We start from the raw sequence: 7307 nt of genomic DNA, 5'->3' as shown, positions 1-7307 counted from the left end.
GCGCTTATCCCGCATCCTGGACTATTCTTAATGTTCTTACTGGGAAACCGTAGGTAGCCTATATGCTATAAGTTCTAAGTTAGAGCGAGGACCGAAGGGATGGAAGAGGCACGATAGCGAAGATCAATCCATCTCAATTACAAAAAACATTGCCTTGGGCATGCAACCCAAAAAGATCGAAAGACTGCATCAGGTGGTAGCTTATTTGCTGTTGCTGGTGCTACTGGAGGATCTGGGTCTCGCTTACGAACATCAGAATCTTTCGATCCCAAACATAAAAATATAGATCACTAGCATCCGGCTCTTCCTAACGATCACGAAAGACAGAACCCCGATCACCACTAGCACTAGGATCCCTACTTGAAGTAAATTCTGGATCTTACTCCCGATAACGAAGATCAGAATCTCTATTACGAGCATCCGTCACTGCATAGCATCATAATCTCACTATCGATCTGTAGTTGGCCAGCAGCATAGGCTAGGCACCATAGAACATGCCACAGTGCATGCCATAGCGATGATGACCACCATAGTAGTTGATAGGCATATTAGTGTTAGCCACCTTTTTCCAAGTCTTCCTACTCGTTGACCAATTCCTGTTGCTTCAGCTCCCGTTCCTTCCCGAGCATCTACACCCGCTCTGGTTCTTCCTGTTGTTTGCTTCCTGCTTGTATCATTCAACCTGTGTAAACCACTGTTTAAAGTAAAGAAAGGGGTACCACTTTCATAAGCCACTGTCAACCACTGTAATAAGAGCTAAAGGACTATGAACCTTAAGCACGAACAAGGGAACAATGGATCGAGTAAATAGGAATCGGGGAGGAATCGAACCTCCCGGCCGGCTAGCCCGCGTTCCAACCGATCCGCCTCCATCCTCCACTCCGTCCTTCGTTCTCCCTTAGAATCAATAGGAATACATTCTTTCTTTTCACCGCTCCGTGGGTAGTCCTATGCATAGTCCAGTAGAAGTGATTAAGGGTCTGCCCAGTTAGAGTTTTGTTATTTCATCCACTATTATTATATTAGCCAAAAGGAACTATTTTTATATTCCAGTTCCCGGGTGGCCCACTTTCTTACTTGTCGCAACCGTCTCTCAATTTCTAAATCATCAAGGATTAGAGCGATGTCCTTTTTTTTTTAAAGAAAGGCGGTCCTTTTCTTTCCCCCGACCGATGACTCGCTTGTTCAGTACTGCTAACTCTTTTTTGAGGATGCCGTCCCCTCGGGACTACCAGTAGTTTCGGTTGTTGAATATCTCGTGCAAGTTAGGTTGTGCTTGTATGGGCTGCAAGCGGAACGTAGGCGCTTTAGGTAGGTGTGTGTTGACCATGCACTCTCGCGTCATGTAATGTCGTATGATAGAGGTGGTGTGGTGATTGACCTCAATGCTAATGGTTATCCCCAAGGTTCAACGAATGAATGAAGCTATGATCGTACCCGGATAGAAATGACGGTCTTCCTCCTATGTCTCCAAGCCGGCCATAATAGAATAGATAGGCAAAGCAGCCAATAGCAGTCTGTTTTAGCCTATCGATAGATAGTAGGTTGCTTCCAAGCTCAAACCATTTGAAACTTAATTGCTACTGTATTCTTGTTATTGATAGAGTGGTTTTATCCGCCCCTGTCAAAAAAATGAGAGGGAGATAACTGGAAGAGAGAAGGAAAAAGAGCAAAGGATTTACAAGTCTAATGGGAGAGGAATGGCTGACACGTTGACTGCCTTCGAGAAAAATAGAACCCAAGCGGTCTAAGCCCCGGGACGGACCCCAACCGAAAGAAAGGCGCTAGACGGACTAACGGCAAGCGAGATAAAGCAGCTGGCCCTATGTGTAAAACCTTGCCGCGGGAGAGTCTTTCTCCAATGAGAATAAAGCCACTTTTTGGGCAAGACAAGAAAGGAACTCGCCCTTTGACACCACACCAAGGGATAAGAGCTGATTGCTGGCGATGACTTGGTGAAAGGAATCTATGAGAGAAGGTTCTCAAACCGGGTTCCGACCGAATAGAGCGCGGAGCCAACGAGTCTTTAAGTGGGCGAACAGCGTAACGAGTCTAAGGGCGGGATCAAGCTTGAAAGGAATGGACGGGCGTAGGCTTAATAGTGAACGCAGACCCCCCTGCTTATAGATATGAGATCAATGACTTAACAGATGCCGAGAGAAACTGTTAGACTTCTTGCGTTGCGAAGAGAGATCGAAGACGAAGATTTTATGACGCAGTGCGGGCACTGGATGGAATAGACAGATAATAATCAATATAACAACCCACCGGAAGGGCATACCTCAGGAGCACCAATCCCCCCCGGCAAACATCTATCTGCACGAAGCCGACCTATGCTATGGGTAGAAAGAAAAATGAAATATGAAAAAAAAAAAGATGGGGAGTGTGAGATACGCGAACGGGGAGTACGCAGCCGAACAACCGCAGGGGCTTCCAGCAGTGATAGCTGAACTAACCAGATGGGCCGCCCAAAACATGGAGCTGACATTTAAATAAATAGGAAATCAACGTCGGATCCCGGCTATCCGAAAAACGCAAACTGAAGCGGAGGATCACAAAAAAATGCAACACAAAAGGGGCGAACCAAGCGCTTGCGCGAAGAAGGAAGAAGCGAATCAACCAGAATGGAGATAGGGAGGGGAGGCGAAAGAGATATTTTCGAGCCTGCAAAAAAAGCAGCAAGCAACAACGGCTGAAAAGCCGTTGCGCGCTTGCTTGTCATTTAGGGGGTAGGGGTGCCCCTTTCTAAAACTGAGATTTAATATAAGGAAGAAGAAGGCCCTTTTTTTTTGGAGTTTTCCCCAACCTATACCTAAGGGCTTCCTTTCAGCTGCATCGCACTGCCACATAAACAATGGATCCGCTGGGCTGGATGAGCTACCTTCTCTGGAAAGGAATAAGGAATAGTTAAAAGCCATGTCACTTGGAACGGAACTGGTTGCTTATTTACTTTTTTTTAGTAAGACCACTTTGCTTTGGTAAGCTAAATTCTATTCTATTATTCTGACTTAGGCATGGTTGCTTACAAGACAAAAGCTAGCTTCTAGATGTTCTTTGCCTGAACATATGGAGGAAGCAACCTTCTGGCCTCTGTACCAGTAGTGGAGTGGCTTGCGACTTTCAATCAGAAAAGTAAAATGGAGCAAGGCGGCAAGGGAGAAAGAAGTTGTCCCCTCTTCTCTGGTAACCCGCCGCCGGTCATATAGGGTGCTCCGCCCGCATATGTAGAAAAAGAGGGAGCGGGGAAGGAAGAACAACCGTTTGACTTTGGCACATGAGGTGGCGGGTTTGGCTGGGTAACATAATGGAAATGTATCGGACTGCAAATCCTGGAATGACGGTTCGACCCCGTCCTTGGCCTCGGGGAGTGGCGAGCAGCACGGAACTTTAATTAAATGGCATAAAAGGGGGGGCTTTCCTTTGTTAGAAATCCACAGACAACATTCTGGAACTTCCAAACCAAAGAAATGCAACATGAGAAGTTTTACGTTACGCTTCAATAGAATGAATTCGGTCGGTAAGGGTAGAATACGCCCCATGGTCGAAGGTCCTGTGCCACTTGAACTCCAATCTATCTTACCTTCCATCCATCTTGGTCCAGCCAGCTCATAAATGTTAGACCAACCAATCTCAGGGCTGACACAACCGAATTGGTTGAGGAAAAGGAAACCCCAGCGACCAAGCACTCCCGCCTCAAAAAGCGGAGACCAAACAACCGCCAGGTTGTCGAAGACACGTCTGAAGAGGGAGGAGGCGGGCGCCCTCTAAGTTGACCACCCTACCCACTAATGGACTATGAGGGGGGGCAGGCGAACGGGAACCGACCGAGAACCCGAACCGCTTGACTGACCCCTTCATACATACTCGATTCATTAGGGTCGGGGATGAAACCAATAATCAAAGAAGTGCAAAAAATCGCGCAAGCGAAGCCGGGAAACGGACCGCAGCGCAACGACTAGGACTCGTGTCGGAGGAGTTTTGAGCGTGAGCTACCACTCATGCAGCGGCAAGGACCCTCAACTCTCGAAGGGGCCACCAACCGCCCGAATCACTGTAGTGTAGGAAACCCTCCCTTTACTCAATGGATAGCGCTTATCCTCTTTCAATCAACCAAATGAGAAATGGAGGAGAAAGAGGTCTTTATTGATTGAAGAGGCTTTGCACCTAGGACTAATAAAGATCCAGAAGAATGGGTCTAGGCTTTCGAAAAGATGAAGATGCAAAGGGTAAAGAGAAAAGAAATGTCTTTTTTTTGAACAACCAACCTGACATAAGGATTCTAGCTCGCCCAGTTAGAGCAGATGGAGATTCTCGGACGGGGAAAAGCGGCACTCGACATCTATTCTATTAAACAACACCAAGAACAAAGCCATACCATGCCCTCGGGAGAAAGACGTTCTGATTGCCATGAATGCTGCCCTCGAGGACGTGTACAAGAAGGTCTTTGCCGATTCCTATCAACATGGTGCACCTCTCAGTAGAGGGGCGTGAAAACGCCGTGGAGACTTTGACCGAATGAATAGGTATCAATTTATAGACATTTTTATTTAGTAATATAATCCAGGATGAACGCTTTTTTCGTTCGCTATGTGCGTGCTGACTGGATGCTCGCGTGATCGATGGACGGGGGAATTGCATGAATGATGAGACCGGCCTAACCGAAAGTAAAGGCTCTTCCCTCTCTTGATGGCGTTGATTGACTGACACTAGGAACCGATTCGGAGAAACAAGAAGCATGAGATACGCGGCGGCAATATTTCCGATAGCGAATCACTTGACTCGATGGAGGGTTTAGGGCCTTCCCCTACTGGTGGCTTTTGGCCCTCGCTCGAAGGAACTGGTGCTTCAGACTTCTGCGGATCACTACCAGAACCCTCACCACTCCTATTCATTTCATCAAGCCTAGCCTCCAAATCCTTATATCTTTGGGCAGGTGTGCGTGTGAGTTGAGGAGTTTCGATTTTTTCCACTTTTTTCAATCCCTCTTTCGCATTTTTTAGTACATCTGGGTTCATTTGGTTCCTTCTTTTATCTTCTCTCTGCTCCCCTTCAAAAAAATGAAAGAGAGACTTGGTTGGTAAACCGGCGCTATCTTACAGCAGTGCTGGATTTCTTTTGATCAATAGAACAGGAAGAGGAGGAAAAATGCTGCGTTATGAAGCGCTATCTTATGGTTGATTCTGCTAAACTTCAAAGTATACTTTGAAGTTGTGTTCGAAACATTCAAACAGAATCTACAAAGTCATTCTGTCTGAATGTTCTTTGTGTCCTATTCTGTTATGGGATTCTATTTTGTGGTTTTCTAATGCTAGATGGTCACCTCGATTGCATTTTCAAAGTCAAATTACTACTAATGATAAGTCAATCTTCGGCCATCCATTTTTGCTTTTTTGCTAATAATGATTTAAGCCGCTTTCAGGCATTTTTTTCTGAGCTATTTCTTTATTATGATGATTCTAGACAAGGAATCCTATTTTGTTTGGATTTTTTTCTTTGTTTTGATATTGGAATTCATGTTCGTAAAATACCGCGGCGTTTTTCCATTAAGGATTGGCTTTGTTGTAATCCTTTTTGCATTGCCAATGATTTGCGAATAAATTATGTTATGGACCTTTCATTTGGTGGTGCTGCTGATCTTTCTCTATCTACTTCAATTCTTTTTCCATCAATTATGCCACGTTGATTGTCAAAAGAATGAGTCCTGTTCTACCAATCAAAAAGAACTCTTCTTTTACTTACTTTTCTTTCTCGTTTTTCTATATTTTCAAAGTGATTTGGATTTGAGGGAAACGGAATTTCACCTAACAATTTTTATGTTAGCGTCCAGTTCCTTGCTCATTTATCTCTGTTTTTTTGTCCACGAGACGAGCTTAGAACTTCTAATAACATCTTTTTCCTATCTTTTCCTAAATATTCTAATAGGAGCAGTAATAGCGGATATAGAGGTCTTTTTCCGATGTACCATGCTTTACGTGACTATCCAAAGTTTAATCGGAATGATTTTGTATTTAGTTAGTCTCCTTACGAATGAATCACTCACTTGTATTTTTAATAAAGTAAAACTAAAGATTTTTATAAGTAAATTAGTCTTTCTTTCCATGACTTTGAATTCTATCAATTTTCATTATTTTTTGGTCTCCCTATGGCTTCAAACTTTTACATTCCAACTAATAGTTTTGAATATCTATTCTTTTTTGATAACTAAAAACCCCGGGTTACAAACTTTAGAAAGGAAACCACCTTTCTTTCAAGGTTTGTACTCTATAGTTGTGCCACTTTCATTTTTATTATGAATCCGCCCACTGCTGTCATCTTAATGATAAATCCTTTTTTTATCAAAAGCTTACTTGCTCTCATTAAAACTGTGGGCAAACTACGAAGCGCCCTGGGGTGTCTTTTTGTTTTTTTTTATTTTTGATTTGAGACGTAATATTGATTATATATAGTACCTTCGTTTTCTATTTTTGCTTAAGCCTTTTTATTGGGATCAGGTCCTCCATGCAAATTTGGAACAAAATTGATTGGGATGGAATATTGAGAAAATCAATATTCCATCTTTTAGGCTATGTGGGATTTATCCTCTTTAAAAAGGACATTTCAAAAGAAAAAAGGAAGAATAGAATCCTACTTCTATTGAAGAATAGAATAAGAGGGATTCTATTCCTGGTGCTCCTTGCTCTTCTCTTAGGAGAAGTAGCCTTTTGTGCCGATGAGGCATGGCTGGCGGTTTCCCCATCGGGGACTGAAGCTAGCTCATCTAGCAATTCGCAGTCATCCACCTGGAGCGGCTCCTGGATTTACCGGTGGCTTAATCCGCTCCAGCCTTCCTCGGCCCCGATACAGCCGGAAGGTGAGGTTAACCAGCCGCAACCCCCAGCCGCTGGTCCATGGGAACCAATCCCCGGTCCTGCACCCATCGACTCGCCTCAATCTTTGACTCACTCTAATCAAGAGTGGCTCAGCGCATTCTTCTCTGAGGAGGGCACAACGGTTGAACAAGAGCCGGGGGCTCCGGAGGCGATGCCGCAGGCGCCAGCAACCAAAATTCCAATTATTAAAACTTCAATCATACAAAGGATGCGGGAGCTTTACCCCAAGGGATCCACTAAATCCCCTTATAAAAGCTTCACTATTCCCCGGTGGGAAGGGGAAAACTAAGAAAAGGCCCATGACCCTAGAGGAATTACTCCATATAGAGCAGCATTTACTTCGCAACGGTAAAAAGTCCCACTGGGCTAAGGAATTACACCGAAGGATTCACAGCTGGGATTGGGAACATCCACGCAGCTTACCCTCCTTTCGCAACA

The sequence above is a fragment of the Vigna unguiculata genome, unplaced genomic scaffold (genome assembly GCF_037176805.1).
Source record: "Vigna unguiculata cultivar grain cowpea cultivar isolate G323 ecotype 2 unplaced genomic scaffold, ASM3717680v1 ptg000072l, whole genome shotgun sequence".
In the NCBI taxonomy this organism is placed as follows: domain Eukaryota; kingdom Viridiplantae; phylum Streptophyta; class Magnoliopsida; order Fabales; family Fabaceae; genus Vigna; species Vigna unguiculata.
Note: the sequence above shows the minus strand (reverse complement) of the source record.